We start from the raw sequence: 12,915 nt of genomic DNA on the forward strand, positions 1-12,915 counted from the left end.
GAGAGAGAGACACAATCACACACAGAGGGTTAGAGAGAGAGAAAGAGAGAGAGAGAGACACAATCACACACAGAGGGTTAGAGAGAGAGAAAGAGAGACACAATCACACACAGAGGGTTAGAGAGAGAGAAAGAGAGAGAGACACAATCACACACAGAGGGTTAGAGAGAGAGAAATAAAGAGAGAGTGAGAGACACAATCACACACAGAGGGTTAGAGAGAAAGAGAGACACAATCACATACAGAGGGTTAGAGAAAGAGAGACACAATCACACACAGAGAGTTAGAGAGAAAGAGAGACACAATCACACACAGAGGGTTAGAGAGAGAGAGAAATAGAGAGAGACACAATCATACACAGAGGGTTAGAGAGAGAGAAAGAGAGAGACACAATCTCACACAGAGGGTTAGAGAGAAAGAGAGAGCGAGACAATCACACACAGAAGGTTAGAGAGAGAGAAATAAAGAGAGAGAGACACAATCACACACAGAGGGTTAGAGAGAAAGAGAGACACAATCATATACAGAGGGTTAGAGAGAGACACAATCACACACAGAGGGTTAGAGAGAGAGAAAGAGAAACACAATCACACACAGAGGGTTAGAGAGAGAGAGAAATAGAGAGATACACAATCATACACAGAGGGTTAGAGAGAGAGAGAAAGAGAGAGAGACACAATCTCACACAGAGGGTTAGAGAGAAAGAGAGAGCGAGACAATCATACACAGAGGGTTAGAGAGAGAGAGAGAGAGACACAATCACACACAGAGGGTTAGAGAGAGAGAGAGAGAGAGAGAGAGAGAGAAAGAGACACAATCACACACAGAGGGTTAGAGAAAGAGAGAGACACAATCACACACAGAGGGTTAGAGAGAAAGAGAGAGAGACACACAATCACACACAGATGGTTAGAGAGAGAGACACAATCACACACAGAGGGTTAGAGAGAGAGAGAAAGAGAGAGAGAGAGACACAATCACACACAGAGGGTTAGAGAGAGAGACACAATCACACACAGAGGGTTAGAGAGAGAGAAAGAGAGACACAATCATACACAGAGGGTTAGAGAGAGAGAGAGGCACACACAATCACACACAGAGGGTGAGAGAGAAAGAGAGAGACACAATCACACACAGAGGGTTAGAGAGAGAAAGAGAGAGAGACACAATCACACACAGAGGGTGAGAGAGAGAGACACAATCACACACAGAGGGTTAGAGAGAGAGAGAGACACAATCATACACAGAAGGTTAGAGAGAGAGAGAGAGAGAGACAATCACACGCAGAGGGTTAGACAGAGAGACACAATCACACACAGAGGGTTAGAGAGAGACACAATCACACACAGAGGGTTAGAGAGACACATAAGGGATGAGAGTCAGAGGGGGAGGAAGAGAGACCGAGAGAGAAAGAGACCATGGGGGAGAACAACACATAAGGAGAGAGATGGATAGATAGAGAGACACACACACACACAAAGGGGGGAGAGGGACAACTGCATATTAAAGTAATAAAACAGCAGAGCTACAGAGAGTTCAGAAAATTAGTCTATAATTTAGTGTGAAGTACAGAGGCAAGCTGCTAAGTTAGTGGGTGTAAAGTTTGAGTAAACAAAATACAAAAACGATCCTTTGCTGTAAAAGAGTAAAAAAACACTAATCCACATTCATTAAATTATCATTTTCACTAACAGAATCCCTTTCAGTAAAATCTTACTTTAATAAGATGTGACTAAAACACTGCTCTCTGTGCCTCTCTCCTGCTCTGTAAGGATTCAGGAAGTGACAGTGGCACATTCCACTGCACTTAGAGGTGAAGAACAGAACTCTCTCTTTCACTTTAGCAAAGCTAGCAGGTTCACAGGACAGCAACAAAATATATGAAAGTTGTTTTTTTCCGTTTTTGTTTTGTTTTATATGATTTAACATCCAGCCCCAACCCTATGTTCCACTTACAAATGCCTCTCACTGGATTGGTTCAGCCCAAATAGGACTGCCTCAAATAAGCAGTTAATGGGCCATGCAATGATCTTAACCACTTGCATACAGTAGATGGAGCAGCATGTTGTGTAATGGTGGGCAGACCTGCTTGTGCCTCTTCATTGCACAACATATAGCTGTGAGAAAAAAAAATGCTGGGGGAAAAAAAATTAAAATTTTTTTTTAAAGCCAATAAAAAAAATATATATTTTTGCCCATATGAGAGGTGAAGCACTGCCTCACCTGCCTCTAGTGACTGCACATCACTGACCCAGTCATTCTCTTTGCCTCTGTCAATGGAGGAGGTGAAGTTCATTGTCTAAAGATTTGGGGTTTTGGGTACTTTTCCCTGCAAGCAATGATTTTGGGTTTTGCTATGTCCACGTCAATCTCTTCAGTAGAGTAGTGGTGGCTTTTAAGCAGTTAGAAAGTTGTGGGGTAGTCCTTGCTTATTTTTCTAACATGTTTGCTGCCCTTGGTATAGAAAGCCAGAGTTGGTCACTCTGTTCTTTCTTTTTCTTCAGGTCTCTGTAAGGAGTATGTGTTTTTTCATGCCTTGTAAGCTGTCTTCCTGCCCGACAGCTGCATATGCAGGTAAGTGCTTTTGTCTTCTAGGTATTGGAGGCTCGCACTTCAAGAAAATTTACCTGCAATTTCTGTTTGAGACTTTTATATCCTTTAGATAGGATATTTATTGGCAGGGTGCAGGCACTGTTTTAATGTGACTTGGAGACTGAAGGGTTAATGATAAAGTTTAGCCTTTATTTTTACTGTGGCTCACAAGTATTTCTTTAGCACTTTAGCAAAGGGGTCTTTTCTACCACAAGATAAGAAGAACAGACCTAAAGTAATTTCCGTTCCTCTCGTAACTTCAAAGGTCAAAAGTCTTCCTCTCCCTCTTCCAAGCAGGAGCAGCCCAAGTCCTCTTGGAAGCCCAATCAGTCTTGGAACAAGGGGAAGCAATCAAATAAACCCTTAACTGAGATTAAGTCAGCATGAAGGGTCGGCCCCCAGTCCGGGATCGGATCAAGTGGGGGGCAGACTTTCCCTGTTTTGTCAAGCATGGATACGAGATGTCCTAGATCCTTGGGCTGTGGACATAGTATATCAGGGTTATAAAATAGAATAAAAAACATTCCCTTCCAGGGGCAGATTCCATCTTTCAAGCTTATCTGCAGACCAGGTAAAAAGAGAGGCATTCTTGAACTGCTTTCAGGACCTTTCCTCCTTGGCAGTGATTGTTCCAGTAAGGCAACAGGGTCTAGGATTCTATTCAAATCTGTTTGTGGTTCCCAAAAAAGAGGGAACTTTTCTACCCATTTTAGACCTAAAGTGTCTCAACAAGTTTCTCAGGGTACCATCCTTCAAAATGGAAACCATTCGTACATTCTTCCATTAGTCCAGGAGGGTCAGCTCATGATGACCATAGACCTGAAGGATGAAGTATATTCATGTTCCCATCCACAGGGATCATCACAAGTTCCTGAGATATGCCTTTCTAGACAAACACTTTCAGTTTGTGGCTCTTCCATTTGGCCTTGTCACAGCTCCCAGAATTTTCTCAAAGGTCCTGGGGGCTCTTTTGGCAGTAATCAGGTCTTGGGGAATTGCAGTGACACCCTATTTGGATGACATATTGGGTCAGGTGCTATCTTTTCAACAAGCAAACTCTCATACATAGACCTTGTTGTCTATTCTACGTTCCCATGGATGGAAAGTGAATCTGGAGAAGAGTTCCCAGCTACAAGGGTGGTTTTCTTAAAAACCATAATAGATTCCTTATCTATGAAATTTTTTCTGACAGAGGTCAGAAAATCCAAGATTCTTTCCTCTTGCCTCTCTCTTCAGTCTACTGTTCGGCCATCAGTAGCTCAATGTATGGAGGTAATTGGTCTGATGGTCGCTTCCATGGACATCATTCCCTTTGCCCGATTCCATTTGAGAGCTCTGCAGTTAATATACTCAGACAATAGAATGGAAACCATTTGGATCCGTCTCAGAGGATAGCTCTAGATCAGTCGACAAGAGACTCTCTCCTGTGTTGGATTTCTCAGGAGCGCATGCTTCCGGAGACCTTCCTGGGTGATTGTGACCATGGATGCCAGTCTTTTAGGCTGGGAAACAGTCTGGGACTTGTTAAAGGCACAGGGACTATGGACTCAGGAGGAGTCTGCTCTCCCCATAAACATCTTGGAGTTGAGAGTGATTTACAATGCTCTGATGGCTTGCCCTCAATTGTCCTTAGCCCAGTTTATCAGGTTCCATTTGGACAACATTACCTCAGTGGCTTACATCAACCACCAGGGAGGAACTCGAAGTTCCTTAGCCATAAAGGAGGTGGCTCAGATTATTCAGTGGGCGGAAGCTCACAATTGTTGTCTATCTGCCATCCACATTCCAGGAATGGACAACTGGGAGGCGGATTTCCTGAGCAGACAGACATTTCATTCGGGGAGTGGGCTCTCCACCCGGAGGTGTTCTCCAGGTTAACCTTTAAGTGGGGGGTTACAGAGTTGGATCTAAAGGAGTCTCGGCAGAACGCCAAGCTTCCAAGGTATGGTTCAAGGTCAAGAGATTCGCAGGCTGCTCTGATAGATGCTCTGGCGGTTCCTTGGGATTTCGGTCTAGCATATCTGTTTCCTCCATTTGCGCTCCTTCCTCAAGTCATTGCTTGTATCAAACAGGAGAGAGCTTATGTAATTCTAATAGCTCCTGAATGGCCTTGCAGGATCTGGTATGCAGACCTAGTGAAGATGTCATCTCTGCCACCTTGGAGGTTTTCCCCTGAGGAAGGACCTTCTAACTCAGGGTCCATTCCTCCATCCAAATCTCGTTTCCCTGAAGCTGACTCCTTGGTGATTGAACACTTAGTTCTGGCTAAGCGTGTTTTTTCTGAGTCGGTCATTGAGACCATGCCCCAGGCTCGCAAGCCTGTCACTCGTAAAATGTACCATAAGGTTTGGCGTAAATACCTTTATTGGTGTGAATCAAAGGGCTACTCTTGGAGTAGGGTCAGGATTCCTAGATTTTTTGTGTTTTCTCCAGGAAGGTCTGGAGAAAGGGTTATCAGTCAGTTCTCTGAAAGGTCTGATATCTGCACTTTCTATTCTTTTACATAAACGTCTGGCGGATGTGCCAGATGTTCAATTTTTTTGTCAGGCGTTGGTCAGAATCAGGCCTGTGTTTAAACCTGTTGCTCCTCCTTGGATCCTTAACCTTGTTCTTAAAGTTTTGCAACAGGCTCTGTTGGAGCCAAGGCATTCCATAGACATTAAGTTATTATCTTGGAAGGTTTTATTTCTTGTTGCTATTTCTACTGCTAGGAGAGTTTCTGAACTCTCGGCTTTGCAGTGTGATTCGCCTTACCTTATCTTTAATGTGTATAAGGCGGTCATGCATACTAAATTTGGGTTTCTCCCTAAGGTGGTTTCGGATAGAAATATTAATCAGGAAATTGTTGTTCCTACTCTCTGTCCTAGTCCTTCTTCACATAAGGAACGCCTGTTGCACAATCTGGATGTTGTGCATGCTCTAAAATTCTACCTATAAGCTACTAAAGAATTTCGATACTCCTCTGCCCTGTTTCTTTGTTTATTTATCTGGAAAGCATAAGGGTGAGAAGGCTACTGCTACTTCTCTTTCCCCCTGGTTGAGAAGTATGATTTGTTTTTCTTATGAGACTGCTGGTCAGCAGCCTCCTGAGAGAATTACAGCTCATTTTACTAGGGCTTTCTTCTCTTCTTTAGGCTTTCAAAAATGAAGCTTCTGTGGAACAGATTTGCAAGGCTGCAACTTGGTCCTTTCTTCATACTTTTTCCAAATTTGATACTTTTGCCTCGGCTGAGGCTTCTCTTGGGAGAAAGGTTCTTCAAGTAGTGGTGCCTTCTGTTTAGGTTTGCCTGTCTTATTCTCCCTCCCTTTTCATTCCGTGTCCTCTAGCTTGGATATTAGTTCCCACTAGTAATTGGAATGATGTTGTGGACTCTCCATATCTTAGGAAAGAAAACAAAATGTATGCTTACCTGATAAATGTCTTTATTTCCGGATATGGAATGACTGGGGATTATGGGTAGGGAAGTGACACTTAACAGCTTTGCTGTGATGCTATTTGTCTCCTCCTGCTGGCCAGGAGTGATATTCCCATTAGTAATTGGAATGACATAGTGGACTCTCCATATCCGGAAATAAATAAATTTATCAGGTAAGCATAAATTGTGCTGTTTTTTTTTTTACCAGCTTTTAACAAATGTCTTCGGATGTATGCTGCAAGATACCTTGTCTGATAATATTTACTATGGAATTATTAACCGATTTACACTGTTTGCTATGAAAATACGACACACAATATTTTTTCTTCAATGTGTATTTTGAATATATTTTTGACTATTTAGGACTGAATAATATTGCAATTTTTAAAACTGATTTTTAAATTAAGCTAACAATGTTTTACATCTGCGCTCATGCAGTCCTTTTGTCTAAATGTGATAGCCGCTAAGAGAAAATATTGAATCACCTTCGCAGAATAATAGCTGGCATTATTGCAAACATGAAGGTATTAAAGCATAATATTAGCACAAGGTGCCTTTCCTCTCAAAACATCTGGTCCCAGGATGGGTTGTTACAGTTGCATCTCTCTCTCTATAGTCGCTCCCTGGGATATTCGAAGCGCCACACCACACACGCTGCTATGGATCTGTTCTCAAGTTGCTGCAGTGAGCAGGCCGTATGATGACAATTAGGAACTGTTAGTGTGCAGATGAGACGCACGAGTGGCAGGTGGTGAGAATGGGACTCAATTATCTCCTATGTACAGCATCCTTGTCTAATGAGCTTCAGCTACCTTAAATACGCCCCAGACTACTGAGGCTTTGAAACTGTGACTACTAGAAGTCATCAACAGGTAGTTTCATTGTGTAAAAAAGAGCATTTGCAGCCATTGTTGCATATATCTTAAATCTTTTTGTTTGTTATATTAACTTACTTCATTAAAAATGTGCATTCTATAGTTTATATACAGCATCAGTGTCATATATCTGCAAAAAAAGTTTCTTTAAAAATATTTTTTCTTTAAAAAAAGACTAATTTTCCCCTGGAGAAATTTCTGAGGATGCCCATGGCTTAGGACATAAATAATGAGGAAAATAAAGAGCCACGAGGAACTATGAATGAAAGGAAAATTTAAAGAGTATACTGTAACATAAAAGGGAAAGGTGACATTTAAGATGAGGAAAAAGAAATATAAGTGTATAGATCAGGACAGTAATGATTTCACATGATGAGTTAAAAAGGATTATTTTTTCATTTCATAGACACGATTCAAATGTGCCATATGTAAATAGGCCTCTGGCCTAGCCTTGGCTAGCACACATAACAATATCTTCCTGTGATATTTAGACAGGCCTACTTCAGTTCATCGTGATTGCTGACAGTGGCAGTTCTACTAGATTCGGGGGGGGAGGATAGTACACCAGTGGTAAAATTACAAAATTTTAGCAACAGGTTCTGGTGAGATTATGAAATTTTAGCAACAGGTTCTCTAACTTCTCTATAATACAACATCTTTACACTTACTAAATTTTAGGAACAGTTATTTTTTTACACTTTTAAAATTTTAGGAACAGGTTGTTAAGAACTAGTAAGAAACAGCTGAATCTCACCACTGCCCCCCCCCCTAATTATTTATGTGGCAGACTCAACCATCAAAGGTGCCAGCATTTTTTTCTATTAAACTCTGTGTGTGACCAGTTCTTGTTTCATATTTCTAAGTTCCAAACATTCCGACCATGTGACCTGAAACAGCAGCAATATGAAATTTCAGAGCTGCAAGGTGCTAAATGTTGAGACGATTCTTAACCGTGTGATGCTAAAACAGCCTAGAAAATGGTTACCGTATAAAGGAGAAATTAAATAAGAATAGCGGCAATGAGTAATAGATGAAGCCTTCATATTAACCAGGGGCATAGACCACCTAAGCATGCCTGCGCGTAGGGCTACAGAATGTGCGTATAGAGGGGCAGCAAATTGTGAGGGGCAGTTATATATAATTACTTTTATACATTTGACATATTTTATTTATTTATTGCAAAATTGTTCATGACCTCCTCTGTGTGTCCCTGGTCTTTGGTTTTGAGCAATATATGAAGCAAATAAAATTGTTAGGGTGAGGAGGTTTAGAGGGAAGTACTAAAATTAAATACACTACCGCAAATATCCCCATATAAATTTGAAACCTTTTTTTTTGTCACCCTCAAATTTTAAGGTCTAGAAAAACAGTCGGCTAGATTACGAGTCTTGCGTTAGCCTTAAAAAGTAGCGTTGTAGGTCGCAACGCTGCTTTTTAACGCCTGCTGGTATTACGAGTCTGGCAGATACAGGTGTACCGCTCACTTTTCTTCCACGACTCAAGCTTACCGCAAATCCCCTTACGTCAATTGCGTATCCTATCTTTTTAATGGGATTTGCCTAACGCTGGTATTACGAGTCTTGGAAGAAGTGAGCGGTACACCCTCTCCTGTCAAGACTAATACCGCATTTAAAAATCAGTAGTTAAGAGTTTTATGGGCTAACGCCGTAACATAAAACTCTTAACTAAAGTGCTACAAAGTACACTAACACCCATAAACTACCTATTAACCCCTAAACCGAGGCCCCCCCACACATCTCAAACACTTTAATAAATTATTTAACCCCTAATCTGCCGACCGGACATCGCCGCCACTTTAGTAAATATATTAACCCCTAAACCGCCGCACTCCCGCCTCGCAAACACTAGTTACATTTTATTAACCCCTAATCTGCCGTCCCTAACATCTCCGACACCTACCTACATTTATTAACCCCTTATCTGCCGTCCCCAATGTCGCCGCTACTATATTAAATTTATTAACCCCTAAACCTAAGTCTAACCCTAAGTCTAACCCCCCCTAACTTAAATATAATTTACTTAAAACGAAATAAAATTACTAAAATTAAATAAATAATTCCTATTTAAAATTAAATACTTACCTATACAATAAACCCTAAGCTAGCTACAATATAACTAATAGTTACATTGTAGCTATCTTAGGGTTTATTTTTATTTTACAGGCAACTTTGTATTTATTTTAACTAGGTAGAATAGTTATTGAATAGTTATTAACTATTTAATAACTACCTGGCTAAAATAAATACAAAAGTACCTGTAAAATAAAACCTAACCTAAGTTACAATTACACCTAACACTACCACTATAATTAAATTAATTACCTAAACTACCTACAATTAAATACAATTAAATTAAATAAACTAAAGTACGAAAAACAACAAACACTAAATTACAGAAAATAAAAAAATTATTGCAAAAGTTTTAACCTAATTACACCTACTCTAATGCCCCTAATAAAATAAAAAATCCCCCCAAAATAAAAAAAAATCCCTACCCTATACTAAATTACAAATACCCCTTAAAAGGGCCTTTTGCGGGGCATTGCCCCAAAGTAATCAGCTCTTTTACCTGTAAAGAAAAATACAATACCCCCAACATTAAAACACACCACCCACACACCCAGCCCTACTCTAAAACCCACCCAATCCCCCCTTAATAAAACCTAACACTACCCCCTTGAAGATCTCCCTACCTTGAGCCGTCTTCACCCAGTCGGGCACAAGTGGACCTCCAGAGGGGCAGAAGTCTTTATCCGATCCGGCCAGAAGAGGACATCCAGACTGGCAGCAGTCTTCATCCAGGCGGCATCTTCTATCTTCTTTCATCCGGAGCGGAGCGGGTCCATCTTGAAGATGGCGTCCCTCAATTCCGATTGGCTGATAGAATCCTATCAGCCAATCGGAATTAAGGTAGGAAAAATCCTATTGGCTGATGCAATCAGCCAATAGGATTGAAGTTCAATCCTATTGGCTGATCCAATCAGCCAATAGGATTGAGCTTGCATTCTATTGGCTGGTCCAATCAGCCAATAGAATGCAAGCTCAATTCTATTGGCTGATTGCATCAGCCAATAGGATTTTTCCTACCTTAATTCCGATTGGCTGATAGGATTCTATCAGCCAATCGGAATTGAAGGGATGCCATCTTGGTTGACGTCACTTAAAGGAACCTTCATTCTTCAGTTGCCGTCGGATGGAAGAGGATGCTCCACATTGCTTCGGATGTCTTCAAGATGAACCCGCTCCGCTCCGGATGGAAGAAGATAGAAGATGCCGCCTGGATGAAGACTTCTGCCGGTCTGGATGTCCTCTTCTGGCCGGATCGGATGAAGACTTCTGCCCCTCTGGAGGTCCACTTGTGCCCGGCTGGGTGAAGACGGCTCAAGGTAGGGAGATCTTCAGGGGGTATTGTTAGGTTTTTTTAAGGGGGGATTGGGTGGGCTTTAGAGTAGGGTTGGGTGTGTGGGTGGTGGGTTTTAATGTTGTTGGGGGGGATTGTATTTTTTTTTACATGTAAAAGAGCTGATTACTTTGGGGCAATGCCCTACAAAAAGCCCTTTTAAGGGCTATTTGTAATTTAGTATAGGGTATGAATTTTTTTTTATTTTGGGGGGCTTTTTTTATTTTATTAGGGGGATTAGAGTAGGTGTAATTAGTGTAAAACTTTTGTAATTATTTTTTTATTTTCTGTAATTTAGTGTTTGTTGTTTTTCATACTTTAGTTTATTTAATTTAATTGTATTTAATTTGTTTGTAGGTAGTTTAATAGTTTGAATTTATTTTAGCTAGGTAGTTATTAAATAGTTAATAACTATTTAATAACTATTCTACCTAGTTAAAATAAATACAAACTTGCCTGTAAAATAAAAATAAATCCTAAAATAGCTACAATGTAATTATTAATTATATTGTAGCTATCTTATGGCTTATTTTTTAGGTAAGTATTTAGTTTTAAATAGGTATAATTTATTTAATTGTAGTTATTTGATTTAGATTTATTTAAATTATATTTAAGTTAGGGGGGTGTTCGGGTTAGGGTTAGACTTAGATTTAGGGGTTAATAACTTTATTATAGTGGCGGTGACGTTGGCGGCAGCAGATTAGGGTTAATAAATGTAGTTAGGTTGCTGCGACGTTGGGGGGGGGGCAGATTAGGGGTTAATAAATATAATGTAGGGTTCGGTGATGTTGGGGGCAGCAGATTAGGGGTTCATAAGTATAATGTATGTGGCGGCGGTGTCCGGAGCGGCAGAGTAAGGGTTAATAATTTTAATCCAGGTGGAGACGATGTTGGGACGGTAGATTAGGGGTTAATAAGTGGAATATTAGGGGTGTTTAGACTCGGGGTTCATGTTAAGGTGTTAGGTGTAGACATAAAATTCCTTTCCCCATAGGAAACAATGGGGCTGCGTTAGGAGCTAAACGCTGCTTTTTTGCAGGTGTTAGGGTTTTTTTCAGCCAGCTCAGCCCCATTGTTTCCTATGGGGAAATCGTGCACGAGCACGTTTAGCCAGCCTACCGCTACCGTAAGCAGCGCTGGTATTACAGTGAGATGTGGAGCTAAATTCTGCTCTACGCTCACTTTTTTGTGGCTAACGCCGGGTTGCAAAATACCTGTAATACCAGCGTTGTCTTAAGGTAGCGTTAAAAAAAAAAAGGCTCGTTAGCACCGCACCCCTGTTACCGCAAAACTAATAATCTAGGCGAGTGTTTGCATATTTTAAATGTTACTTTGTTCTTCTCTGAAAAAGATCCAATGCAAATAAAAGTTTGAAAAGCAAAAAAAGATAAGCACACTGATAAATGTCACCCATAATGAGATGGTCCGTGCCCCTTTGGCAGCAAAAGAGTTAATTTTCTTTTAATGAATAGTGCCGTTACATAATCTAATTTCTCTTTATTTGACCTTCACATTGTATGCCTCAGCGTGGATGCTTGGTTCGCTTTAAGAGTTCAAACACACAACTGCATCCTGCAAACTCTGAAGCGTTTTATCTGGCTGTCTCTGCTAATTAGACATTGCGCGTTAAAGTTAATTTGGTGTAAAACATTTCTTGACTTAATGACATTTCTGGGCAATTAAGCATGTTGAAGAAAGGAATACACATTGCAGTTTACTCCCAATGCTTTTCACAAGTCTGCCTCCCCTTTTTCCATGCAAGGTATCTTGTCCTCCAGGGAATTTGCCTGCCACAGACACCTTGTTGCTTGTTAGCATGAAATAGACTATCACACACAATGGTTTGGCACAGATGGGACTCTTTCCTCTGTAAGGAAACAGAATAAAGAAGTATAAGACTATGTTCACTGTGAGAGATGCCTCTATAAACTCTTCTGTTTTTGTCTATAAATCATATACATTTAAGAGTTTAAAGGAATATTTTAAAGGGCATAAATCTCCCAATACACGTGTTAGTAACATGTTTTTAGTAAAACGTATTTCTATCTCAGTGAGAGCTTTAATGTGCATAGGAGTTTAAGTACATGTGCTTCATACATTTTTATGAAAACCAGGCCTGCCCTTTGAGCAGGGCAAGAGGGGCACCCGCCTAGGCTCCCTTGCTTCGGGGGGCCCCACAAAATACTAAATCCCCCCTAACAATAAAAAAACCCCACCCACCAAACCCCCCAAAATAAAAAAACGAACACAAAAAAAAACTAAACTACCCATTGCCCCTAAAGGGGCATTTGTATGGGCATTGCCATTAAAAGGGCATTCAGTTCTTTTCCTGCCCTTAAAAGGGCAATCAGCTCTTTTTCAAGCCCAAAAAACCCTAATCTTAAAAAAAACACCCCAAAAATTAAAATAAAAAAGCCTAAACCTAAGCCCCAAATAGGTACTCAATGTTCCTGAAGTCCGGCGGAGAAGGTCTTCTTCCAGACGGATCCATCATCTTCTATCTTCATCCGGAGTGAAGGCAGCGCAGAACAGAGGTGCGGAGCTGTGTTCCCGATGCCTGGATCCTCATCTGCGGCATGGAGGCTCCACTTCATCTGATGTCCGTCATAGAC

This window comes from Bombina bombina, chromosome 3 (assembly GCF_027579735.1).
Source record: "Bombina bombina isolate aBomBom1 chromosome 3, aBomBom1.pri, whole genome shotgun sequence".
NCBI lineage: Eukaryota > Metazoa > Chordata > Amphibia > Anura > Bombinatoridae > Bombina > Bombina bombina.